This window comes from Phyllostomus hastatus, unplaced genomic scaffold (assembly GCF_019186645.2).
Source record: "Phyllostomus hastatus isolate PE091 unplaced genomic scaffold, TTU_PhHast_1.1 phas_contig_17, whole genome shotgun sequence".
In the NCBI taxonomy this organism is placed as follows: Eukaryota; Metazoa; Chordata; class Mammalia; order Chiroptera; family Phyllostomidae; genus Phyllostomus; species Phyllostomus hastatus.
This window is the reverse complement of record NW_025333664.1, coordinates 27,379,146-27,406,869: the sequence shown is the minus strand read 5'-3', so window position 1 is coordinate 27,406,869 and position 27,724 is coordinate 27,379,146. Positions and strand designations below refer to the sequence as shown.

The 27,724-nt window shown below is 37.9% G+C and overlaps 1 long non-coding RNA gene across 1 annotated transcript; it reads right to left on the bottom strand.

Annotated features, from left to right (window-relative positions):
• Positions 1 to 1,268: 1,268 nt before the first annotated feature.
• LOC123814719 lies at positions 1,269 to 22,296 on the bottom strand. Its single transcript, XR_006784977.1, has 3 exons — positions 22,159 to 22,296; positions 21,763 to 21,809; positions 1,269 to 1,302 (listed from the first exon to the last, which is right to left on the bottom strand). It is a non-coding gene; the product is annotated as an uncharacterized LOC123814719 (long non-coding RNA).
• Between the last annotated feature and the right edge of the window lie 5,428 nt (positions 22,297 to 27,724).

The window sequence follows — 27,724 nt, the reverse complement described above, 5'->3', positions numbered from 1 at the left end:
GGTAAAGAATACCCTGCTCTATTTGCTTCCCAATCTCTCCCCTCTGCCTGGATCCCAAATGACTCTATTTTCATATGTCGAGATATTGGTGGAGCAGAGCTGCTGAAAGGTCTGAGACATCTGGGAGATGAATCACTCCATGCAGAAATGGAACAATTAGCTGTGTTTAGTCCAGCTCAAAGGCCTTGAGAGGTGTCTAATTGAGTGGTCCACAACAGAGCCAGGAAACAATATGGATTTGAGAGTAATCCCACAATTAATTTTTGCATTGACCTAATGGGACATAATTTGTTAATGCATACAGAGTTCAGAGTGGGCCTTTTCCATGATGCTCAGGGATTTAAAGTGCATGGCATTCTCCTGTGTTTGGGCATGCTTGGATGAGTGCTTGAAAAGTAAAACATGTAGTTAAGTGCAATCCTTTTTTTCTTTTGCACTCCATTATTAAATCTGTGACCATTTAAACATAAAACAAGACATTCTGGCATGATTTAGGCCACACATTTCTCCAGAACATCAGGCTTAGAATTAGACATTGGCAGTCAAATGATTTTGAGCCACTAGGACATTTTACAAAAATTACATTGACTTTGGACAATTTTAGAAATAGAAAGGTAAAAGTGTTAAAAAAACCCCAACATATTTTAATTCAAAAAGTGGAAACAGATTATATCATACAGACTCTTTTGTCCAAGGAAAAAAACTTACTTCCTTATAGATGCTAAAAATACATTAACTACACATGCTTATGTGTGATTGTGCTCTAGACTCTTTTACCCTTGGTTCCCAGAGAATTAGTATTTTCATTAATTTTTGTATTTTAAAGAAGAAATTATAGTTATTTTTTAAATTGTACTAATTGAAAGAATCTGTGGAAGCTTGACCCTTTAGAATAATAACAATTTATCATCTAATTAAACTTGTACTTTTATAATAGTAATTTAGATTCTAGATATGAGTTATGCTTAGATTTTTATCTCTGCTCTTTTCCCTAATTTTTTCAATTCCCAAGCAAGCAGACAGTGTGAGAACAAACACTTAAACACTTTGTATCAGAATTCTTTGTGTGGAAAAGTTAGGGACTGAAAGAAGTTGATTCGTAGCAGCTTTTCCTACCCTGAATTCAATGATGCCATAACTTCTATAATATTCACAAAGCTAACAATTAAATTATTTGTATAAAAATTCAAATGCACTAAATTAAGTACAAATTTCCCCTTTCTTCTGATGTCTGCCAGCAAAGCAGCTTTTCCTCAGAACTCTGTCTTCATGGCTCTCCATTGGCAGTCTCCTGGGTGTGGCCTGTAGCAAAGGAGAGATGGACATAAACTTTCATAGTACTAGAGATCACATCACTTGAGTAGGGACTAGTTCTACAGAGGGACAGCCTTACCAGTGTATGACTGAAGAAAACCAGAGTTGTGTGTTTGAATGAGAAGGACATCTCCTCTGCCAGGAAACAGAGGATTACCAAAAGACAGGGATGACAAGAGAAAAAATGATATAGGATTGAGTGTATAGTGCATGTGTCTCTTTTAGTGCACCATTGTACCTCAGTGAGTCCAGCAAAATGTCTAGGACATGGTGGGCACTCAGCAAATGTGAGATAAAGGGATGGGGGCTTCTGTGTCAACACAGCATCTTGACCTAAAGCAGAACTGATATTGAAATGGTCCAGAGTGAGGCAATAAAGATGTCATACTAATGGGGGAATCTGTGTATGGGTTGCCACAGAAAACTCAGAGTTTGCATTTATATACACAGTTGTTCAACTTCTACTTCAGTTTCCAGTGACATCAGACAAATAACTGCTCAGTTCCAGCAACAACACAAGTCATTGGCTGTTTAGCACATCAGCTGGTCAGCTCAGACTTGAGCAATGGTCAAGTCTGGTTATGAGTGTATGCAGACTGGAAATCACAAAAGATTTACTGGAGTAAGTACTCAAAAGTAATGAAAGTAGAGTACCAGTAAACTAATTTTTCATTACATTTTTGATCACCAATACCATTACTTTTGGTACTGATGGATGAAGAACTTCAAATTAGTAGCAAACAGAATAGCTACTTCTATATACTGAATATCTAACAGTCCTACAAATTGTTTACTACCTATTTCTGTGAGGGTATGAAAACTCCATTAAGTGTTCACCTTAGTTGCTCAGTACTCAATATTATAATCTTTGACATCTCTAAAAGAGCTCTTTAGAGCCAACAATTGTGCAGACATTCACATTTTTTAAAAAGTTATTTCCCTTTATTTAAAAAAATGGTGAGAAAAGGTCATCTTTGGTGGAAAACTTGGAATTGATAGACCAACTGACTAATATATGCCATGTGGAAATTTTTATGTGAAGAGATGGAAATGCATTCAAGCAGGCATATCTTTAATGGTTTCATGATCTTTATGTGATAGAGTAGTTTCCAACATTTATCCCTGATACTGAAAATGCATCCTTAGCCCCTTGACCTGAGGTTAGCACATTTCCTCCTTGGATTTCTAAAGAATTGTGTGTGAGCTTTGAAATTGAAGCCATATTACCAGTCCTTATAGCTTCAGGGGAAACAGGGGATGGTTCTCTTTATTATTAAAGCATCTTTATGGCATCTCACAGTTATTAGTGAACTGAAGAGTCCCACATTCTTTTCATCAGAGGTACCTCCTGCTTCCATCCCTGATTCCCATATGTCTTTCCAGTGGAGAAACCCACTTCTGTATAGTCATTCTTACGCGACTCACATTACTCTTGGTTAGGCTTAATTTATTGTTCTTCTCACAGTAGGCCTCATTGGTTACCAGAAATCTTTTTATGTTAGGATCTGTGGCCTAGGTAGTCTTCAAACACTAGAGTTTTCATTGGCCATAACAACAAGAAAAAATGCATTGGTATTTATATTTGCCTGGAAATCAGAAGGTTGGTTCAGTGTATTCATATACCAGAACACTGTGACCCTGAGAAGTAGTTTATTTACTTGAAATATGGGTACATCCAAGTGAGATAGAGGAAACTGACAAACGTTATCACTGGGCAAGGATTCTGTTTCTGAAATGTCAAAAAAGAACATAAGAAAATTGTTGTGTGGTTTGGTCACCATGAAGTTTAGTTGTGGCTGTGTTGCTGATGGAAGGTTGTTGAAGGAAGGCTACTTCTATGAGATAAGACATAAAATCAAACAGGTTTCCTCAAAGGATAAATGTTGAATCTCATTTTTTACCATGAAATATAGATATTCAGTTATCCATTTCACTGATCAATAGTGCTCTTTATTTTAAGGTTGCCTAATATAGTTATTTTGATCTATGATAAGGCCATGCTAGTTATCACTCTTCCTTTGTTACAGAAATATGAATTCTTAGTTTACCCACCAATGATTTGACCTATAATTTATGGGTCAGAACAGCTTTGGAAACATGATTCATGTAAAGTGAGGAAAGAAAGAAGATAGAATCTTTATTGCTACTGGTTTTGCAAACTGTTCCCACTTGAATATGAAAGATTTCAAAGGGACAGGTGAGAATTCTTTCTTTAGTTTAAATTTCCAGTTATCTATTTGTTTCCTAATTATTATACTTCAAAGATATCCTACAATAGTTTGTCCTTTCCCACCATATTTGTTTTCACGTGTTCTTGCACGTAATCCTTTGTTTTCCAAATGGAACAATATTGGAGGAGCAAAGAAAAAGAAGACTTCTCTGCTTTGTGATTTAAATCACATTTTTCTCTTTGCAGAATCAAATTCAAACAGGCACATGATACTCCAGACCTCATTTTCCTCCTGGTATCCAGATTTCTTTCCAGTTTCTTGCTAATCCCTTCTGTATGGGTGACACAGTGTCATTTAGGGAACAACAGGATTAAATCTAGACACAACTCTCTCTTTAAACCTGCCATTTTTTCTTGCCTTCTGCATTAATCAGTTTATTGAATGAAGAAAATAATTTCCATAATGCTAGAATTTGGGGAGACATATATGGGAGTTGTGAGTTCCTGAAGGGACAAGTACTTAGAAAACTGGAGACCTGGCTTTTCCAGAAAATGAAAAAAACGTGTACAAAATTACCATGGCACAAATGGCCATTCAGTGATAGAAAAATAAAGAGAGGTTCAGTGGGGTTAGAATGAGGAAGCCATGTGAAGTTGGTAAGTGTGACTGGTATGGCAAGGAAAAAGAAGTGTGGACTGAAATTATGAAGGTCCTGAAATGGACTCAGACAATATTTGAAATTTAAAATGCAGGTGTTGGTGAAGTTGAGAGTTAAATTTATTAGGACAATGATAACAGGGAGGCATATGAACTTCCAATGACAATTGTGAAACTAATGTAATATATCTAGGTGAGATCATGATTTCAGCATCCAAACAATGTGAGTAGAAACAAAGCTGAAAAATATTTATGAAGTAGAAAAAGAACTATATGAATGGTCATATGTAAAGGGTGAGAGAAAGGGCTTGTCAAGTGGACAGGTCTTAGTGCAATTTTCTTCTTCAACACCCATGGAGTTCAAGGTCATGTTTTATTTCCTTTCTATCTTACATTCTGAGAGCTGTTGATGACACCCCAATATCTAACTGAATAAAGTCCAAGTTCCTTGTTTCATTGTAGAAAATGCTGTCAGTGCTCTTCCATGCTTCCCAGACTTGACCATTTCAGAGCATGGAAACCTGAGTAACGAATATTAGTCTCTGCATCTCTTTTCCCAAAAGATTTTTTCTGACCACCAGAGCCATCTCTGCTGGTGCACATGGAAAGGTGGGAATGCCAAAGAATTAACACTTGCTAAAAAGAAACACTCAAGGGATTACTGAGGGTTGGTATATAATATATTGCAGTGCCTTCATCCCTTAGGAGTGATATACTTGAGGAACCCATTCAGCACTGTTTCTCAGAGTTCCCCAGTGAGATTAAGCTCTAGTTGCCCAGAAGAGTTTGGCAAATCTTTCTCTAGTGGCTTTTTCTTCTTCCCAGTCTCATTTCTCCACTCCAGCACTACTGTTTCTGGATGACTTTAAACAACCACATGCATTTGAAGAGTTTGTGATCCATCTTTCTCCACAGGCAAGATCTTACGGGGGAACTTTAGTGACTCATTTGGGAAATGAGAATATAATGACAGCAATTAGATCTAAGATTAGCAGGGGCATTTCAGACCAAAGGCAGCACTTGACCATCAAAGGCAAAGTGGGCATGTTTGCTATAAGGGAGAGCAGAGTCAAAGAAACAACCAAAATAGTTTGAGTCACAGAGATATGTGGCATTGTATAGTTGATTATGATGTTCCTTGAAGTAAAATAGATAAGAAGCCTACTAAATTCTTACTTGTTCTGTATAAGCAGGAAAGCTCTGGGTCAAGTGAACAGAAATATTACCTGAATGATATAAACAGCAAGTCACTGATCCTCAATCAGTTCTCAGATCTAAGCCAATTTACAGACCCCAGTCCCTTCCTTCTGAGGGAATGCCTGGTATACTGCCAAAATTCATACTGTTCATCTTTTTCTCAGCTTTCCCAAAGGCACTCACAGACTTTTATCAGAGTGGCAGTGCTTTGGGGAAAAAGAAATAATCACACATTTTTGGGGACTACTGGACACTGCCTCTGAACTGAACAGTGCTTAAAGTGTGAGTGGCAGTTAAAGGTACAGTTTGGAGTCCATGGGTGAAGCACAGCACAGGCCCTGGGGATTTGGAACAAATACTTTCCATGTCTTCCTCTGTGGATAATATCTCTTTCTTTCTCTCCTTTTGAGAAATGGCTCTTGGCCTGCTACAGGGCCTTACTAGAGACCAAATGCTTGATCAGAGGCACCAAGTTGCAAGTTGCCATGGAACCTGAGATGCACATCATGAGCTGGGTGCTGTCTGACCCACCAAGCCATAAAGTTGGGTGGGCATAGCAGCACTGCATCATCCAATAAAACTGGTGTATGTCTGGCTGGTCCTGAGCAGGCCCTGCAGGCACAAGTAAGTTACATGAAGTGGCCCGAATGCTCACGGTCTCCACTGCTGCTATCCTGCCTTCTCTCTCCCATTCTGTACCTGTAATTTCATGAGGAGTTCTCTACATTCACTGACAGAGGAAGAGAAGACTTGGGCCTGGTTTACAGGGGATTCTGCATGATGTGAAAGCATCACTTGAAAGTGGGTAGCTACAGTAAAAGGCCTTATTGGGCCCCTTTCTACATCTCTAAAGGATAGTGGTGAAGGGAAATCTTTGTGGGCAGACATCTGAGCTGTGCACCTGGTTGTTCATTTCACTTGGAAGGAGAAATGATTAGATATGAGATTATACGTTGAGAGATTGCTACCAATGGTTTGGTGGGATGGTCAGGGACTTGAAAAGAACATGACTAGGAACTTGATTACAAGAGAGTTTGAGAAAAAAGTATGTATAAAACTCTGAATAAAAAAAGTAAAGATATTTATGTTCCACATGAATGCCCTTCAAATGGTGATTTCAACAGAGGAGTATTTTAATAATCAAGTAGCTAAGATGACCCATTGTATAAATACCGGTCAGCCTCTTTCCCAACCACACCTGTCATCATTCAATTGACTCATGAAAAAGTGGTCATGGTAGTAAGATGGAGATTATGGATGGGCTCAGCAACAAGGATTTCCACTCACTGAGGCTGGCCTGGCTATGTTTGCTGCTGAGTGCCCCATCTACCAGTGGCAAAGACCAACACTAAATTCCTGACATGGCAATATTCCCTGGGCTAACCAGTGGCAGAGGGATTACACTGGACCACTTCCACCATGGAAGGACCAGCATTTTGTCCTTACCAGACCAGAAATCTATGCTGGATATGGATTTGCACTCTCTGCATGCAATGTTTCTGTTAAAACTATCACCATGTACTTACGTAATGCCTCATCCATTGTCCTGATATTCCCAATACATGGCTTCTGCTTAAGAAACTCATTATACAGCAAATGAAGGGCAGCAATGTCCCATACTCATGGAATTCACTGGTCTTATCATGCTCCCCACCATTCCGAAGCAACTGGCTTCAAAGAATGGTAGAATGGCTTTTTGCCTATATGCACTGTGAATCAGTGTGCAATATATGCATATATTGTACTGTTGCTCCAATACAGCCAGGATTCATAGGCCCAGAAATCAAGAGATGAAGATAGGAGTGGTCTTACTCACTATTATCCCTAGTGACCCACTAGCAAAAATTATATGCTCTCCAGGCCTGGAGGTCTAAGTTCCAAAGGAAGAAATTCTTCCACCAGTAGACACAATAATGATTGCATTGAAATTGATTTAAGACTACAACCCAGCCAAGTTGGGCTCCTCATGCCTCTGAGTCAACAGTTAAAAAAGGGAGTGGCTGGGATGACTGATGCAGACTACAAATAGAGATTTGACTACTACTTTACAGTAGAGGTAAGGAAGACTATGTCTGCAGTACAGGAGATCCCTTTCAATGATTCTTAGTATTACCAGACCCTGTCATTGAGGTCAATGAAAAAATGCAGTAACACAATCCAGGCAGAACTTCTAATGGTCCAGCCCTTCAAGAATGAAAGTTACCCTACAAGGTAAAGGATCACTCCAGGCTTAGGTGCTTGCTGAAGACAAAGGGAGTACAGAATGGGCAGTGGAAGAAATAGTTATAACTATCTGCTATGACCTCATGACCAGTTTTAGACATGAGGACTGTAATTATCATGAGTATTTTCTTCTTTTTTTAATCATAAATACATATATGATCATCAAAATGCATATCTATGCATATACACATATTTGCTTTCTTTTAATCATATAACATAAAATGTGTTGACTCTACATAATAGTATTTAAGTATTGTTATTTTTTTACTTCAGAGTATTTAAGTCATGGGATATCAAGAAGAAGAATAAACATCATTCAAAGAATTTACCTCCTTTTCTGGGGAAAGGGTTAGTGAAGTTTTTTGGTTGTATGCAGGATAGTTGTATCATGTTAAGTGAAATTATGACCTTGTTGTTTTCTTTATTTAGAAGTGAAGTGTGGTTTATGGAGATGTGAATGGGTGCCAAGTTGACAAGGGGTGAACTTGTGATGATTAATTTTGTGTCAACTTGCCTGAGTGACAGGGTGCCAGGACATTTGGTCAATATCATTGTAGGTGTATCTGTGGGGATGTTTCTAAGAATATTAACATTTAAATCAGTAGACTGAGTAAAGTAATTGCCCTCCCTAATATGGGTGGGCCTCTTCCAATCAGTTGAAGGCCTGAATAGAACAAAAGTGCTGACCCTTCCACCAGTGAGAGGGAGCTCCTCCTGCTTGGCTGCCTTCAGGCTGAGACACCATTATCTCTTGGGTTTTAGACTACTGAAACATCAGTTCTTCGTGGCTCTCAAGCCTGCTGGCATCACAACTGGAACTATACCATCAGCTCTTCTGGCTCTCAGGCTTCAGTCTTGGTCTGGAACTATACCATCAGCTCTCTTAGGTCTTCTACTAGATGACTGCAGATTGTGGGGTTTCTCAGCTTCCATAATCATGTGAGCCAATGTCTTACAATAAATATCATTTTACATATATCCTATTGGTTCTGTTTCTCTGGGGACCCCAACTAACACAGATGTCAAAATTATCTTTAAAATTGAATTAGATACCTTGGTGGCATTGCTCAGTGGATTGAGTGCAGGCTGCGAACCAAAGCATCACAGGTTCGATTCCCAGTCAGGGCACATGCCTGGGTTGCAGGCCACATCCCCAGTGGGGGCCACGTGAGAGGCAACCACACATTGATGTTTCTCTCCCTCTCTTTCTCCTTCCCTTCCCCTCTCTAAAAATAAATACATAAAATCTTTAAAAAATTTGAATTAGGCAATGTTAAATTGTTTAGTTGGGATTTTTGTAGAAAAGGCTATGTGGAATCAAGAAGCATTTGATGCCTTTCCTTCTGGATTTTTAAATAAACTGATTTGAGTGGCAATTTGATACCTCTATGTGTCCAGCAGTTTGAGATAGAATTTCAAGGATTCACTTGATTTGTCTATCTATGAAGCCAGAGTCCTAATCATGTTTCAAGAACAGAAATGAAGATACCAGTAGAGAAATATACAACAAATTCAGCTGACCCATGGGTGTGAACTGTGCAGGTTCACTTATACATAGATTTTTTCAAGAGATGTAGTCTGCCTTTCCTATCCATGGGTTTTACATCTGCAGATTCAGCCAACCACAGATATGAAACAGTGTTTATGCATTGCTAATGGAAGTTTGCCAACTGCAGATCAAAAATACCATAGAGCCAAAAATTATATGCAGATTTTTTACTGCATGGGGGTCAGTGTCCCTAACCCCCAAATTATTTAAGGGTCAATTGTATATACTGAGTGCCAACTTTGTGCTAGTTTCTAAAAGGTCTACAGTGAAGAGAGATGACCTCATGGGGCATGCCACCAAGTGAAAAAGAAAGACATTCTTAATATAGTTATACCAGCAAATTCATAACCACAAATTCTGATTTATTTTAAAGGATGTAGTACATTCTTCAAAAGTATGTATAACAGAAAAACAGCCAGAAAAAAGGTCAGAGGAAGCATCTTGAGGAGGTAACAAGTAAAGTAAAACCAGAACTATGAGCAATAGGTAACCAAGTGAAGAGATAAAGGAAGATTACTCCAGAGCAAGAGAAAGTGTGTGGAAAGACCCTAAGGCAAAGCTAGAGGAGAAAATATTAATCTTGGCAACTTTAATATGGATAACTGGAGCCTAGAGACTCCTGCAAAGTGTTTTTCTCAGATTTCCTTGCCAAATAGCTTTTAGCTATTATAGGCAATGGGATGCAAGAGCAGGTGATTGGAGGGCAGAAGAAAAGAACAAGTAAGAATATATCTCCCTTTTCTTCTAACTACTTTGATTACATATCTGTCAGTAGCTGTGTACCTCTACGGCTCCAGTTCTCATCTAACAACCCCTCCGCCAGGGGCCCAGCGGGTCTGATGAGCTTGTCTTCCACCAGGCAGCCCTGGCTCTTGCTTCCTCAACATAGTCTCTAAGTTTAACTTTCAACCTTAGAAGTGGTTATGTCTTCCTGCTTTTGTTAATCTTTTAGAAGACTGTTTTCTTTTTTGGCTTCTTGAACCTTCTATGCCCAGGGTAATCAAATCCCTGCAGTAACATCCCTCTACTGAAAGTACCTACAGTAGTTTCTGTGCCTGTTCAATTGGCTTGATCAACACACATGTTAAGTAAGAGGTAGAGTCAGGGTTTGACTCCAGGCTGGCTCTGCAGGCTGTGCTTTTAAGTATTATTTTATACTATCAAATACCTAGTTGCCAAATAAATAATCCTCTGGCTAGAAAGAAACTAAAATTGACCAACAGAGTTGATATCTGACCATGTAAAGCTTACCATAAAATGAATTTGGAATCATAATATATGCACATAACTGCATAGGAAATACATGAATTTGTTTCACATATATTCTAATTATACCTGATCATTGAAACATTAAGACTCAGCAAATTCATGTTGTTCCCTGAACGTAATTATTTAAACATTGTCCAACAAGTGCTTAAGAAATGCCAGAGATTATTTTAGTATTAGAGATACAGTGGGGAAACAAAACCTCAAAGATCATGCTTTCTAACAGCAAAAGACACATGATAAACACATAAATGAATATATGAGAAAACTAGATGGAAATCACTTATATGAAGAGAAAAAGCCAGATAATAGGATAGAGAGTGGCAATAGTATGTATTGAAATTACATTTAAGAATGCTACTTCTGTTATAAGGAATACAACACCTTTATCACTAGATAATAAATGACATTTAATTTTTAGAACTGTTTCAGGAAGCCTATTTATTAATTAAATCTTTAATTTACATAATTCTGGATACTAGCACATGTACGAATGTATAATTTGTACAAGTTGTTGAATACTAGTTGTATAAATAGTCCTACAAATATTCAACTGTTTACTTACACAAGTAGTTATAATTATTTTAACGAGTATTTGTAAACCCCAGAAAAATCTCATCTCCCATTTTAAATATCTTTACTGGCAATACCTGGAAATACCACAAGGTGGTGATGTTTCTCCTAAAAGCATTGTATTTCCTAATTTAAAAAATATGATACTAATTAATTCATGTATTCAAAATTTAATGGTGCCTTTGTCTGCTAATTCTAACATCAGTATCAATTCAGGGTTGGTTTAGCATAATTGATTCATTTCCTTCTAATGGGTGGTATCCTCCTTGTTCTTTGCCTACCTAGTAATAGTTGATTGAAAAGCAGACATTGTAAATTTTACCTTCTTGAGTGCTGAATAATTTTACATTCCTCTAAATACTCTTGGGTTTTGTTTGGAGACACAATTAAATCACTTGGAAACAGTTTAATTCTTCTGTGTCTTGTTTTTAAGACTTGTTAGGTGGGACTGGAGCAATGCTTAGTCTGGGGCTAACTACTTACCACTACTGAGGAAAGCTCTTACCCTGCATTCTGCACAATGAGCTGTGAATCTTGATGTTTCCTAATCTGGTGGATGGGAATAGGTGTTATTTCCACTCCCTTGTGAGTCCAGTTAGACAGAACAGTGCTTAATTTTTTCAGGTGATTCTTCCTGAGGCTCAGGTAGTTTCCTCACATAGGAGGGCTGATAAATACACAAGGGGACACTGCAGATCTTCAGGATTCTCTCCCTGGGCAGCTCTCTCTCTCTGGAAGTCTGTTCTGTCAACATTAGCTACGATGCTCTCAGTAGACTCTCAGCTTTGTCTCCTCACAGTAAATAGTCTGCTGGGCTCTTCCCGAGCACCCCTCCCTGTTCTGTGGCCTGGAAACTATCACATCACAATCATCTGAGGTAATGGAAAGGCTCATTTAATTTTTTTACCATCTCTCAGGCCTCACTGTCCTTTGTTGCCTCATGTCCAGTGTCTTGCAATCTGTTGTTTCATATATTTTGCCTGCTATTCTCTTGTTCCAGATGGGAGTGTAAACATCATGTTTACCCTGTTATTCCATCTTGGCCAGAAGTGGAAGTTATTTCTTTTCTTTCCAACTAAAGATTCCTGATAACTTCTTTTGTTATCTACAAAAGAAGAACTTCTTTTGCTATCTTGAATATCTACTGTTATTGATATTCATTCACTCAAAATTTATGGACCAATTGCTATGAATCACAGTCATGCTAAGGATATCAATTTGATCCTCTAACTCAACAAATGCCCAGAAATGCTTTGACACAGAAATAGGTAGGTAGTTTTTTCCACCTACAATTTAGTTCCTTTTTTTATTATTCTACATGGTGATGAGAAATCTGAATATCTTATGCTGACAAAAGCAATAATGACACTAAAGTCAAGGCTCCTCTAGAATAAAGGCCATTTCCTTCTTTAATTAAGAAGGGTGATATAGAACTACTGAGTGCTACAAACAAGAGCTTCTCAAATTTAACATATATATGAACCATTTTCATTAAAATGCAGATTCTGGTTCAAGAGGTCTAGGTTTAGGCCAGGCATGTTGCATTAGTCATAAACTCTCAGGGAATACAGATACTCCTAGGTAACAAATTCAATTTTGTGAATAATAGTTACCTGGGATTCAGTATAAAATTTTAGTAAGGAATGAGGATTGAACCAAGACTGTAAGAATTATTAAATTTGGTGCTATTGATCTCTTTCTTTATAGTTGGAGATTTTAAAGCAATGGAATAGTTAGCAATAAAGCAAGGTCTATGTATTTGTCTCTCCATGTATCTCAAGAGCCTGAAACAGTGTACTGTCTTATAAAAGTTTTCAATATTTTTTATTAAAATAAATAGGACATTAGGGTAGTAAAATTTCCTTGGAGAAATTTAATCCAATGATTCTTAAAATTTTGGGGTCATATCTATTCTTGTAAAAATCTGTAGAAAGTGCCCTGGCTGGTGTAGCTCAGTGGATTGAGCATGTGCTGCTAACTAAAGGGTCGCCAGTTCAATTCCCAGTCAGGGCACACACCTAGGTTGCAGGCCAGCTCCCCAGTGGGGACCATGTGAGAGGCAATCACACATTGATGTTTCCCTCCCTCTCTTCCTTCCTCCCTTCCTCTCTCTCTAAAAATTATAAATAAATAAAAACTTTAAAAAAATCTGTAGAAAGCATGTGCTGATACACAACAATTTTTTGTTCAAAGTAATATATGTGCACCTCCTAAATTCCTTTCATTTCACAAGCCATCTAGGATTTTTAAACTTCTTAATTTTATACACACTGACACTGTTAATGAAGAGGAATCTTAAATTCTTGACCCAAATCCCAGGGCTGATCATTGGCAGAACTTTTATTATCTCCTGAGTCTGTTAACTTTCAATACTTTTTTCCATCTTCTACAACACTATGCTTTTTTCCCCCCCTGAAATGAATACATTTCCATCCCCAACAAAGAGGATGGACTCCATTGTGTAAAACTAAATGAGCTGAGTACTGGGAGTTGTAATTTTTACTTGGATTTACTGGCCTGGGAATCCACAGTGTAAGCATGTGTTTGTTCCCTAGGGGAATTGCTTAAGTGCAACCAGGGCCACCTGTTGCTAAATGCTTCTTTCACAAGCTCTCTGTACCAAATAGGATGTGAATGTTAAAGTGGAGTTGTCTCCAGCCAAAGTATGTTTGAAAATTTATACTTTTATCCAGGTGACTTTAGCACTTAGATTTTTCATAATGAATTATCAAAGAATTGGCACCATTTTTTTCTCTCTCTCTCTTTCTCTCCACCCACTCCCAGTAGAGGTTATAGAGTTATAGCAATTGCCTGTGGGCCACTAGTCATTGTGAGCCATGCGCTTATGAACAATTAGCATGGAACAATATTTTGAAAATACCTTCCTATATAGAATGTGACATTAATGGACTTGCTGAAATTCAGTCATGCTTAGTGAGCAGCACTGAAAATAACACAAAGTTAGAAATAAATATTCATGTAGGTGACAATATGAGGCAACCCAACGAAGAGCCTTACTTATGAAGCCTGCTTTCTTGTGGGTGACAGGAGGAGATGCTGTTTCAGGAGGTTTCCTGACAATAAAAATATAGGAAGAATAGCTCTAGGAGTGGTTTTGGTGAATCTGTGAAAGATCACTATACTGACAATTTGGAACAATCACACACACACACACACACACACACACACACACACACACACACACAAAATCAATGCCCTGGAGAGAAAGAGGATGGAAAAAAGCATTTCATCCTACATCGGTTCTACATAGATCTGTTTGTGTTTTTTTAAAGGTGAGGTCTGGCTCAGTGCAACCAACGCATATAGGCACTTAACAATTTGTTGCTCTTTTATTAAGATGTTGACTTGAGTCTTGCTCATTTATTTGAGAGCTTCTCAGTTTAATCTATTGATTTAGTTAGGCTTTTCCTGCTAGTCTTGAACTGGGTCATCAGAATAACTCTTAACATTTAACTAGAGTCATTTAAAAGTAAATAGACAGTTGAGAATAGTGTAATTGGTTGTGAAGGCATTTCCAAGGTGGAAGGGTCAAAGGTACCAATGCAAGTCCTTGTGGGCATGTTATCTTTGAGACCTGACTTACTCAGCAGTTCTCCAAAACAACTGAAGACTTCCTATAGCTTCAGGCACTAATTTTTCCAAAGACTGTTATAAGACTTTGGCTAAAGAAAACCAGAAAGTCTGTGAAAACTTGGCTTACTAATAACACATCCCAGCTGTTCACTCCCTGTTAAAATGTAGAGAATGACGTGTTTTGGAACAGTTGAAGTACTCTGCTGGGTATGTTTTTAGGACTCTACTGAGTCTTAACAACATGAGTCCTTTTCATTTTAATAAGAGTAGTATAGTTTAAACTTATCTCAGGACCTAGCTTTTGCTGTTGACACATCATGTTCAGTAAATCAGTCTCTGGAATTAGGCTATTGTCAAATTTCTGTTACATTTTTGGTCATGATAATACCAAAGTATTATGAATTTCTTATTCATATAATTCAAGGAGGAAGGTATTGTTATATCTACTGTTAGACTACATGTTCTCTGAAGAAAATTTATTACTATTCATCTTTGTCTTACCTGGAGCAAAAACCCTCAAATCATTGTATGCATTAAGAGCATGCATGAGAATCATTTAGAGTGCTTGTTTAATCACAGATCACCTGGCTACTACCTAAGAGGTTATGATTCTATTGATCTGGAGTAAAACCTAATAATCTGTATTTCTAATGAATGCTGTCTGCCAATTCTGGGACTACACTTGGGTAGCACTGCCTTGGAACCCTGGTCCACAGCCTTGTTCAGTCCAAAGGCCCTTATTTATATCAGAGATTTTATAACATAGCCTTCACTATATTAAATAAAATTCATAGATAATATAAACTGCCCACACACTTATTTTTAAGTCAATATAATGTTGTAATTATATTGTAAAAATACATTGCAAAACAAATTAAAAGAAAAATAATTTGTGATAAAATAAGTGTTTCAACATGTAAATGCTTGGGCATAACTACACTGGGAGACATAATTAAGTTGTCAAAGTTTACACCCATGCAAGGGTCACCTTGAATGTCAGGCACAAATGCAGGTGTGTAGTGATGCCACTCAAATATGATGAGTGGTGTTGCCTTCTGTTGTGTCATTTTCTGAAATAGCAAACAATTTTTGACATAGTGCCAAATAAAACAAGAGCATATCCCCACCATGTGTATGGTAGTTGTTATAAAACAGTGTAAAAAAGATATTTTGCATTTATATGCAAAAAGAATTAAGTTTTAGGATTATGTATTTGTAAACACATTTTTCAGCCACTGAAATGTTGATGGGTCCTGACAGATGTCTTCATTTCTTCACCATGTGAGACTATCCATCCGCAATTCCAGGTCCCCACCCACTAAATACCAGAACTGCATCATGAACACTGTGACAACAAAAATGCCCTCCAAATTCCCTGAATTACTACTGACACAACCAGACTAGAGTATATGGTGCCTTAATGATAGTAGGAAATTGTTTATTAAGTTGAAGAGAAATATTAATTCTCTACCATGGTAAGAGGAAATTTGTTATTGGACACTTTTTTTCTTGGATATATTGTGACTGGTTTCCTTTTTAAACAAAAACTCAACAATAATGATCAATCACATTTTTTCCACACTAGTTATTTTTACTTAAGGGTATTGGATATCTCCAACACTATGTGTTTACATCATTAGTCCAATCACATTGCAAACCAGCTGACAGAAAAGAGCAGCCTATGGGTCACATTTGGTAACTGAGATGAGGAAATGGCATGATCCAAGTCATGATCCAATTGCACACAGCTGTGGTCTGGACTAAGGGGACAGTGTGCCCTCTTTTGGCTCTAACAGTTTTGGTTTACACCTGTGGTTCCGGTATAATTATAAATAATTACATTCATTCTCAAAAGTGTCTCCATTTAGATGATAAATTATATAGTCACACTAGTCATACTCACTAACAATGCCAGGTACTGGAGTTATTTCCTTGTGTAACATAAGAGAAAGTTTCCAAATACAAACACCATTGCAAATTTTTCTGCAATAAAATATGGCTGGACAATCTTGGGTGTTCTGAGATTTTGGTACAATGTTCTATATGAGAGTAATTTATAATATATAGAGTACGGTAGTATGTTTTCATTACCAACCATCTTGAAGTAAAAGATGCAATAATTCCTTATGTTTTTTCTGTATTTCTATCACATTCTCTTATTCTGATTATGTATAATAGTATCTTAGAACATTGAATGTATGGCATCTTCTTCTTTTGAAATTTCATGGCTAAATTGAGTTTCAAAAGAGAAAGAGATTATGGATTTTCTTTATTCCAAGGCTTTGAGAATGGCAGTCTGTATTTGAACTATAGGTTCCTAACTTCCTCCCTCTAAACACTGGATCCAACTTAATCTTAGAAGTAAACTAGGATCCTAATCTGTCCACTTAGTGGTTTCAACATCAGTCTTGAGGTCCTTAGCCTTGTTTCTAGGGTGAGCCTGGGAACCCACAAACCTCCTAAGTACAACCTTTGTCTCACTGCCCAGATCCTATAACTGAACTTCTGCTTCAGTTTCCTGTGCCTGTGCCAACTGTTCCTACTGAATCTCAACTCTTTGGTGAGACCACAAATACCCTGTACTTTTTCTTCTTTTTCCTGCTTGGACATGGTCCCTATTCTTGTCCCTATACCTCCAGATCTGTGGCAGAATCTATTGCTTAATTCTAGGCAGTTATCTCAGTAACAGTAGCTGTCAGTTAAAAAAAAATAAAGTTCCTTTGATTCAAATGAATTGACTTAATTATGATCTTGGGTCAGCTCTTATTTTCACTTCACCTCATTTTTCTCAAAGTAACCCATGGATATTTCTTATTTCCTGAGGTAAGAATCAAATGACAATATTTGTAAAGCACCTAGAATTCAGTGGCATCCAATGGCACACCCTGGAAAATAACTGGATAGAAGTGTAACAGGAACTGTATCCCCTCTGACAACTTCTGCAATGATGAAAACAGTCCATGTCTGTGCTCTCCAACACGGTAGCCCTAGTCACATGTGGCTATTGAGGACTTGAAAGTGGCTAATGTGACTGACTGAGGACCTGAATTTTTTATCTTAATTAACTTAAATTTAAATTTAAATGGTCACATAGTGCTAGTGACTATGATTTTGAAAGAACAGCTCTAGAAGGATCATCTTGAGTAGCAAATGCTTGTTAACAATATCCATCATTACTTTCTTGCATACTTACTAGGTTGCATATTAGACTTTTAGTATAACCCTCTTCTTGTTTTTCCCCTTCAAAGCTGCTAAGGTCATTCATTTTAACCAGGTTTCATCTGCATAAAATTCTTGGAGTAATTAGCAGCACGAAATGGATTTGCCTCTGAACCTTTATAGCAGATGTAAGGTTAGTAATTTTTGGAGAAACAATCCTAACTGATGACTTATTAAAATACTGTGTCCAGGAGCTTCCCACCAACATATAGGCAGGTCACTGTGACCCAGCAAGAAAAGTTTAAGAAATTGGCCAGTCTTTTAATAATGGAGAATTCTTCTCTGTCTCAGTCACAAATGTTTGTTTCTTAAGGTGTACAAATAGGAAATGACTTCCTTAACTTTGATAAAGACATTCCTCTGCTAAACCAATGAAAATCTCATGTTCACTTGGAAAAAAAATCTAGTCAGTGAGCAATGGATGCAAAGACCAAATTCTGGAAACACTGATCCTCCAAAGGCCCAGCCAATGATAAGAAAAAACACTTTATCATAGTATAATGGTAGATCCTTATATTTAATGGCTTTTGCTGAAAAACAGAAACAATTTATGTGTTTAAAGAACATAATGGTTCTATTAATATTATAGTCAAAATGTTTTCTTAGATAATTTATCTACATACTTTGACAGTTATTTTGCTTTCTCCCTAAATCTCTTACATGATATTATAACAGGAGGTATTTGTAATATCTGTGTAGGAAAAACTTCTGAATCTGCAGGTTTATTCAATGGAATGGAAATTGGTTGAGGACTTCAGAAGAAAAGATAATGAAGATGAGAAGTAGAATATTTCAGATAAAATAAGATTAAGTATTTAGGAATACACTTATTCCTAAACAAAAACTTGTAACTTGGGTACAATTTGCATATTCTATATTCTATTTGGTTTCTCACAGAGAAATCAAATAAGGTAAAATGTCAAGGGAATTTCTTTAATAGAAAGTAACTGAGATCTGTATTATAGTATTTTTTACCAAAGTGATAAAATTGTGTTTAATAAAAAAATATTTTACATGGCTTCAGTTTTTAGGTTTATGTTTTAATGAATTATAATTTAAATATAATTAATATGTAGTCCCTCAGTCTATTGGTAACTAACTATTCCTACCTGAATGTTAAGTGAAAATGAAAATTGGTTATAGGTTATGAAACAGTTAGCAATTATACCAGGTCTGTCCAGAAGGTATCCAGCCATGTAATAGGAAAAATAGAGACATTTATTGAAGAAGATACAAGATACAAGAAACATTGTGCATAGGAAGATGACACTTCAGTCCCCTTCAAAGTAGGTACTTTGGGACCTCATACAGTTCTCTTTGTTACCATCAGCTGCCCCAATTTTCTTGAATTTCATTGTCAGTCTGGAATCTCTTCCTTTTCAAAGATGATTTTAGTTTTGGGAAAAGCCAGATGTTGCAGGGCACCAAATCTGGGCTGTAGGGGAGCTGAGTTACCTGGGTGATTTGATGTTTTGCCAAAAAGCTCTGTACAACACATGATACATGAAGTGGGCATGTTGTCCTGATGAAGCTGCCAATCATCAGTTGCCCATATCTGTGGCCTTCTGAATCGTCCAAATTGTTTGTACGATGGAGTGTTCAAGCTTAACACAAAATTTGATACAGATTTGTTGCTCTACTCATTCAGTCATTTTTAAAAAGTTATTAATTTATTTCTTATCGTTGTTCTAATACAGTTGTCTCTATTTTCCCGCCAGCACTTTCTCACACCCACCCCCACCTCCCACCCTCAATCCTACCCACCTTTGGCTTTGTCCATGTGTCCTTTATATTACATGTTATTTGACAACACTTCCCCTTCTTTCTCTCATTATCTGCGTTCCCCTACCCTTCTGGTTACTGTCATTTTATTCTTTATTTCAATGTCTCTGGCTATATTTTGCTTGTTTGTTTGTTTTGTTGATTATGTTCCACTTATAGGTGAGATCATATGGTATTTGTCTTTCACTGCCTGGCTTATTTCACTTAGAATAATGCTCTCTAGTTCTATCCATGCTGGCATGAAGAGTAGGAGTTCCCTCTTTATTTCTACTGCATAGTATTCCATTGTGTAAATGTACCATAGTTTTCTGATCCACTCATTTACTGATGGGTACTTAGGTTGCTTCCAACACTTGGCAATTGTAAATTGTGCTGCTATGAACATTGGGGTGCATTGGTTCTTCTGAATTGGTGTTTCAAGATCCGAAAGGGTATAATCTCAGCAGTGCAATTGCCAGGTCAAAAGGTGGTTCCATAAAACTAAGGTGGTTCCTTAGTTTTCTGAGGAAATTCCATACTGTTTTCCACAATGGCTGCACCAGTCTACATTCCCACCAACAATGTACTTGAGTTCCCTTTTTTCCACAACCTTGTCAGTACCTATTGTTTGTTGCTTTGTTTATGATGGCCATTCTCACTAGTGTGAAGTGATATCTCATTGTGGTTTTAATTTGCATCTCTCTGATGGCTACAGATGCTGAGTATCCTTTAATTTGTCTCTGGGTCCTCTGTATGTCCATCTTGGAGAAGTATCTATTCAGGTCATTTGTCCATTTTGTAATTGGATTGTTTGTCTTCCTGGAGTAGAGTTGTGTGAGTTCTTTATACATTTTGCAGATCAAACCTCAGTCATTTTGAATGTGATTGGCCACACAGTACACATGCTCACTCAGTAGCCTCTACTGTCTCCAATAACTAGTACAATGAAGTTGTCATTGTTCACACATGTGCTTTGCAGTCCACTCTCTTTGGATGCCAGGTTACATCAATGTCACACAAACCAGTCTTCTTATATTAACAATGACTGGACCTTTTCTGGGCAGATCTGGTATTTCAGGTACCCAGCTGGGTATTGTTAAACTCAGAGACCACTGTAGTATAAAAGATTATTATTCAGCAAATATTTACTCCTTCCTTATGAACTTTCAATGGAAGAATGTACTGCCCTACTCTACTGATTCCAGGCTTGACTGTTTATAGCCAATGGAATGTGGGTATAAGTGTTATTGTGCCAATTTTGAGCTTAAACTTCCAGAAATATCATGTTTCTACTTCTGATCTGCACCATGAGAAAATATGTGTCAGGTTTCCAGAAGGAAATACGTGGGAGGACCTACAGCCAACCTACAGACTAAAAGATACCCTACCTCCCCCTACTCCCAAGCTAAGCCCAGATTGGCTGAACCACTTGGAGCCTGTGGTCTGTCAATGTGAGTATATATTTATTGTTGTATGCCAGAGATTTCATGGTGGTTGTTTCTTATGGCAACCATGGCCTGATTCAACCAGGGTGAATCACATTAAACAAGTAATAATGGTTTTCTGTTTTATATGTGCTGCTCTAGCATCTGTGCTCTTCACTTTATCTTCCCATACATGTAATCTCTTTAGAAATTGCAAGAAAGTAGTAAAGAATGTTCTATCTGCTTTCAACTCAAAGTGTAGCCCTCATCTGGCAATTTTACAATCACCCTGGAGCTTGTTAGAAATGCAAGTCCTCAGGCTCTACCCCAGACCAACTGACTCATTACCTCTAGGGTTGAGACCCAGAAATCTACATTTTAACCAAGTTCCTCACATAATTCCATACACACATCAGGGTAGCTACTGCTTGCCCATAACTGTCTTGGTTTTAGCACTGAAATTCACTCTTCCTGGGGAACCCTTTAGAAGCTTGGTCACTTTGTAAGAATCAATGTAGTAGCCTATAGTGGTGAGATTTCAATAGTACTAGTAAAGCACAGCTCTGCCAAAATCCTGTTTCTGAAAATGCTTTTGAAATACTGTTAACATTTTGTATCTTTGGCAATGGCCACACAGAGATTTCTTTTGCTAAGTTATAAATCTCCACAAGAAGGTTCTTCATTGAGCCTTTCCAAGTGGAGCATATTGCTATATAACAAAGGACAGCCTTCTCAGATGAAAAAAGGCAAGAATTTGTGTTTCTGATTGGTCCTGTATCTAGAGTATAAATAAGTGAGATTTTCAGATTCTTACCTGTGACCCAGCCTTCACATGCATCACTGGAAGAGGGGCTGGAGACACTGTGGAGTTAGACAAGGGGAAAAGAAAAAGGAAACACTAGATACATATTTCTAAGACTTAACAGTTTCATTACACTAGGTCTTACTTCTCCAACATAACTTTCCTCTTCTTCAGAGATAGAATGTGGCCCCTTTTACCCCAATTTCCTTAGGCAGCTATAGCATTAACTTATTTGTGTTCTATTACACATTTAGTATATAATTACTTTTGTAAGTTAAGCTTGTGGTGCCTTGTGATTTCAGGGTTCTCTGTTCTAGTCAACTTCTCTTAGCCTCAGTTGGATCTCATTAGACTGTTAGGCCCAGAGCAACCTAACCATCTTTGGATAGAATCCACCCAAGTACTCACCCAGTGCCCTGAAGTTCTGCACATGTGCAGGAGCCACAGGAAGTCCATGGATCAAAGGGAGCGGAGAAAGCCTCAACAGGGCTGCAGGAACATCGTGTAATTTACCCAAACCATCTGCAAGTGACATAAATACCAGCCGCTTAGAACACCTGCACCAGATGACTCAGCACCAAGTTGGGAAGCCAGCAGGGGGTTGAAATAAAAGAAAACAAAAACTTCAGTGACTAGAGCAAAACAAATCATCACATGTTGGCACCAGCTGCACTGGAAAAAAAAGGAAGAAAGAAAGAAAATGAGTTGGCAATTTTTAGTCAACTTCCAGTCAGTGGGATCTGCCAGCTGGATGTGTCAAAGTTTGTGCTGCGGGTGGGAGCAAAGGAGGGGGTTTAAAAAAGAACTTGAAGACATATTAAATCCCAGAAACCTCCAATAATAGTTTCAGGGACTTGAGTTGTTAGACAAAGAGCAGCTGCTGCTGAACTTAAGATACAATATGTTGATTATGACCTAGAAGGGATGGAGAAAGAGAGGCTCTTTTGATAGGGTTAAGAGACTGAGCAGGTGTGGCTATGTGTGTGCCATGGCATAGCAAGCAAGCCCCAGCGATCCCGATGGGCTGCTTCCTCTCAATTGCAAAGTCACCCATTTATTTAGGCACAATAACTCTCAGAAAATCCCCCTGCACCCCCAGCCACCATGAAGAAGGCCAGGTACACACTTTCAAGATTGGAATATACCTTCAATAGGAAAAGAAAAACCTGATTGTTTGTGAGCTTTTCTAATGAGGCACTTTCTGGAATTTCAATTACTCTGGGGTGCCTACTGTTTATAGCATTGACCTTGTATTTTCTTTGGTAGAGAGGAGGGATGTGATGAATGGCGGGCACACCACTTTCTGCCTCATCCACCAGATGAATGGCCACAGATATTCTTGGCATCTGAAGTGGCCCAGGTGGTCCCTCTGGCCTGATTTTCTTGGCCAGCTTTCCTTTCTCATCTGGGAATTTTGACCCTCCTGCTTTCCAACTAATTGTATCATATTATCTCCTTCTTGTTCAAGACTGTCCTCTCAGCAAAAGTTTGCAAAATCTCAAGCTGTTGGGAAAGAAAGTCTCAATTAACCTCTAACCTTGTTCCAGTGCCCATGGCTTGGGTTATTTCTTACACCTAATTGTAGGCCCATTAACAAGTTGTCCAAAAATAAAACAAAACACAACAACTGTTTGACCAGGCTATAATTGCTAAGTGACATTTAACAATGTCTCCCTTGTACCACTGCTAAATGGATAGTGTGGGTCACTCAGGCCCGTTGGTAAATCCTGGGCAGTGAGCTTTGCATGTCATAAGGGTCTCCCTGTATCTTTTTAAACGCTTCATCTAGCAACTCCCTTGATTGCAGGGAGGTCGTTTTTTGGATTGCCAGAACTGACAACGTGGCACAAAGCATGAAGGACAACTCCCACGAAGGACTCTGAAAGCCTTCCTCCCCTCCTGCTGCAAATATAATTAGTTTATGTTAGCTGGAAAAGGTCAGAGGTTGTCAAAGGGTAGCACGGGTCTTTGTTTTTAGGCAAGATAGTGGAATAATTGCTTGATGCTCAGATCTGCAGGTGCTGTAAGGAGCTCATTTGGGCTTGGCAGCCTGCAGGGAAACCTCATTTCCTCTAGAAAACCACCGAATTCCTGTGACAGAGTCTATTTGCCCTGACAGGAGTGATTATCCATTCATGCCTCAGGACAATACCTGCCACTCTGGGCCCTCACCTTACTTACTCCCATTTTCACACACTACAGGCAATGAGCCCCCTTTCTCTTCTTTCTCATGAGAACAGTAGGGCCAGGAGCAGACAGACCAACCTGGCTATGTGAGAGAATGTCCCCAGGTAAATCAGGACACAGAGGGTGCAGCTCATTCAAAAAAGACAAATTAAAAAAAAGGTGAAAAGATACTCTGTCATGAGACACCAAGCTAAATGCCACAGTAGGGTTTAGATGAGAGAACAGTGAAGAATAAGCACATTCTTTGAAAAGAAGGCTTGCTTTAAAATGAACAAAAATTTTCTCCCATGTTCATAACCTTCATTTTGTTTTTCTTACCTGTCTGAAGAAATAATAACAGGTTGTGACCCTAATTAAACTGGATCACACAATCTTTAAAAACCAAGAAAAGCTCTCTGCTCTTTCTCTCCAGCAGACTCCTGCTGGCTGTCAGGAAGTCCTTTTTCAGTTAATTTGTGATGTTTTACATATATGGGAGGTTGTGCTTTCAACCACCTGTTGAGGAAGCAAAGGAAAGTAATTCTAAAGCTGGAGGAGAGTCCAGAGTCCCTTGCACCTGCTAGCTGTGTGAACTTGGACAAGGCATTCAACTTCTTTGTTTATTATACAGTTAAGTTTCTTCAACTCCATAATGAGGATAATAATGCTTTATTATATTTCTTGCCCAATTGATCTCAGTTTCAAATAGTGTGTTTCCCAGTTACCTTTCCCATTCCAAAGTGCAGCTTAATTATGATAAATCTAATGTGGATTTTGCTTTTAGTCTTTCAAATATTTGTTGCTGATGGCGAGGCTAAGGTCATCTCCATGGTGGAAAATCTAGACCCTGAAGATTCTTCTTACACTTTTCACTGAGAAATTGAAGGGTTGTATTTGATATCTGGTGTTCTTTCCTCTTGAACAGCTCACCTAACATGACTTGTGTCGCTTCTTTTCTACTTCCCAGCTCTGTGCTTTTACCTGGTATATCTGTAAAGATCCTGAAATTATTTGCTAGCTTGACATGTCTTTGGACTTTGCATAAATTATTCAGATGTTGGGATTTGGATTACAGCAAAGTTTTACACATATATAAATGAGATAATGAGATCAATACTGAGGACAGCACTCAAATTAGCCATATTTTGACATCAATACAGTTCACATGTGTAATTTAGACAGGTTTGTAGCTTTGTAGTGGTAGTTAATAAATTAAAAACACAGATTGATGTTTTAGGAAGCTGTGCCTTTTAATGTGTTTTGATAACTGCTCTTTTGGGGGGTGCTGGGGAGGGGAGAAGTATATACAGGTAATATGCTTGAAGAAATACTCATTGTGAAAAGCAAGTTACAAATCTAATTAACTGTGATGAAAAGGGTTTTGACCCTCTTTATCCCCAATAAGTCAAAATCTTCATATCTAGAGAAATGTAGTTAGAGAAAAGAGAAAAAACTATATCAAGAAGGAAGGAAGAACAAAGGAAGCAAGGGAAGGAGGGAGGAAAAAGGAGGAAAAAGGAAGGAAAGAATTGGTGGGTTATACCTAATTACCACCAAAAATAAATGTTGATATACTAGAATTCCAGAAAAAAAAAGATTTACAAATGAGTACATTTGCAAAAATAAGTCAATGAACAAAGAATCAAAACTACTGATGAAGGACCAATTTCTTTACAGCTTCTATCAGACTCTGTAAGGTTATGAAACAAATTCCCTTCCTTAATACCTCACTGTCTGATTGGACAGTCAATTATGAAATAATATTAAAGAATATAGATGCAACAGAGAAATGATGGAAGCTAATGAGTGGCTTAAGGTCTTGGGTGGTCAAGGAGGCTGGAGCGATCACTTATTGAGTCAAGGTCACATAAACTGAGCCTCAGAGAAAGACTAAGATATAAGATTTGGATAGGCAGGAAATCACAGATAGGATAGAGAAGGTCCTGGAGGGGGGAGTAAGGCTATATCGTGGCAGACAAATTGCATCAGTAGCCTTATTCTTTACCCTCTCCTGTGTCCATGCCCTTTACTCTGTAATATGCAGCATCCTCCCACTCTGGCCAGTGTTCCCTTCTGTCCCTAATTCTTGCTTTGGCCAATTGCTAGTAAACATGGTGTCAACAGAGCTTGTAAAAATATACTAGAACTCCAGAAATGTCCTTGAATATATTTTCTTTTTGTCTTCCTCTTCAACCTTTGCATGAAGAAATGCTCAGATTAGCCCGCTAGAGGATAAGACATGCAAGAGCAGAATTGCTCCAGTTTTCCCATGGAGTTCCTCCTAGGCAAGCTGATAGTCAATGATCTTAGCTAGGAGAGAACCTAGCTGAGATCAGCAGAGCCCCTAGCTCATCCACAGCAGACTGTGGGCACAGGAATAGGCCCATTCCAGATCATGAGAATCTCCCAACCAACCTAACAAAGGGATGGTACCAATATTCTTATTGTTCAAGCCAGTAAGTTTTAAAGTGATTTGCTATAAGGCATTATTATGGCAATAAGTAACTCATACATACGCTGTGCTTTAAATTGGGCATTTATTAATATGGGCTCTGATTTAGGGATGAGTCCTTCATTCTTTATTCTTTAAGTGTTTGGAAATCATATTTTGTAGAAGAGTAGGCATTAGTGTGAAGAGGGAGGAATCTCAATGTGTCATATTTGTTTACACAAGAGTAAAAAGAATTAAGAAAAATATCATCATCAGTTCATCTGCAACTAAAATAGTTAGAAAGTACAAAAATAGCTAGAAACTATGAAAAATATTGTGCTCACTTGAATTCTTCCAACTAAGTGCCACAAGGAATCACATTTTATGAAATTAAAAAAGACATTTGAACTATTAAAATTTCACTTTCTGGTACTATACATTTTTGTTTAGAGATAATTTCTACTTATGCTCTTTTTACTTTTTATTATGAAGTATGATATATATGAGATATATATCAATATAGATATATAGTTATATATTTGTTATAGATGATATATAACTAAAATATGATTTTGATAATAATAGCAAATATATCTATCACCACCCAGATTACCAACAACTTTAAAAAAATATATTGTATTTTTTCCATTACCATTTAGTCCTCTTATACTTCCCTCCCAATAACTTTTAAATCATCCCTCAATGGTCCTCCATGATCCCATCTGCCTTTGCCTCCCCCCAGAAATTACCACCAACCTGTGCTTTGCATTCACTCACTTTTTCTTTAAGATGCTTAAGTTTATGACTCTCAGATGTTTAGGGCCAATTATGATCTCTCTCTTCAATGCCATATTTCTAACTACATATAACTCCACACATGTAGACATCATGTTCAGTAGCTTGCTGTCATATTAGAAATAATGTATCTAAAAACAGAGGTACCACTGCCACCCAAAACCAGCTTCCTTTCCAAAATTTTTGAGGTTGGCTAATGCCCACACCTTGTCCCACTAGCCCATGCTGAAGTGGTCATGAAGTTGAACAAGAGGGGAAGCATAAACACATTGGCATAAATCCTTTACCACTGCAGAAAAACTATTTGTTCCACATATGGTCATTGGGTCACTAACAGCATCTTAGTTACATGTAATTACAAAATTATAGACAGTCCCCTGTTTTTCCACTCACCTGAGTGACTAAAGACTTGGAAATGATGAAGATGTCCTTTAGTCAGTAAATGGATAAATTCACTTTAACACAATGGAATACTATTCAGCATAAAAAGAAATGAGCTATCAAACCATGAGAAGACATGGATATTAAATGCATACTACTAAGTGAAAGAAGACAATCTGAAATGGCTACATACTGTATGAT